This window comes from Acanthisitta chloris, unplaced genomic scaffold (assembly GCF_000695815.1).
Source record: "Acanthisitta chloris isolate BGI_N310 unplaced genomic scaffold, ASM69581v1 scaffold24919, whole genome shotgun sequence".
Classification (NCBI taxonomy): domain Eukaryota; kingdom Metazoa; phylum Chordata; class Aves; order Passeriformes; family Acanthisittidae; genus Acanthisitta; species Acanthisitta chloris.
Window position 1 is genome coordinate 12126 of NW_008691229.1, and position 840 is coordinate 12965.

Sequence of the window (840 nt, forward strand, 5' to 3'; positions counted from 1 at the left end):
TATCCAAGGATGAGAGCTGAGAACTTGAGCTTCAAGGTCTCCTCCAGCATTGAGGATTCTATGATGTCACTTGAGTGACTTTAGAATTTGAACTGGGTTTGAAGGTCTGTTGAGGAAGATCTCACTCCCCTCTATATCCCAATCTGGTCCAACTTAGATCCAGGAGATCCTCATGGATTTGCCAGCTGCTTTGTAGCCCTGAGTCAGTTAGGTTGGACCACAGTGGGTCATCTGGTCCCACCTCCCTGCTCAGGCAGGGCCAGCCCAGAGCTTATGAATTAGGTTTGTGTCCACATGGGTCTGGGATATCTCCAGTGAGGAGAATCCATGACCTCTCTGGGCAATCTGTTCAGTGCTCAGTGACTGCACAGGAAAGAAGTTAATCCTCATGTTCAGGTGGAACTTCCTGGGCATCAGTTCCTGCCCATTGCCTCTTGTCTTGTTGGTTTCCACCACTGAGAAGAATTTGGCTTCATCCTCTTGGCACCTCCTTCATTAATGAGGTCCCTCTTAGCATCTCTTCTCAAGGCTGAACAGCCCCAACTCTCTCAGACATTTCCTCTCAAGGCTGAACAGCCCCAACTCTCTCAGCCTTTCCTCTAACTGAGGTGCTCCAGTCCCTTCAGCATCTTCGTCACCCTCCACTGGACCTGCTCCCGGAGCTCCATGTCCCTCTGGCCCTGAGGAGCCCCAAACTGGACACAGCTCTCTGGACTTGCTCCAGGAATTCCATGTTCATCTGACAGACATCACTCACCAACCCAAAATATCTCCAAGGGATTTTTCCTCCTGCAGTGCTGCACAGGCTCCATGGCTAGTGCAGAGAAGCCTCTGGAGGCC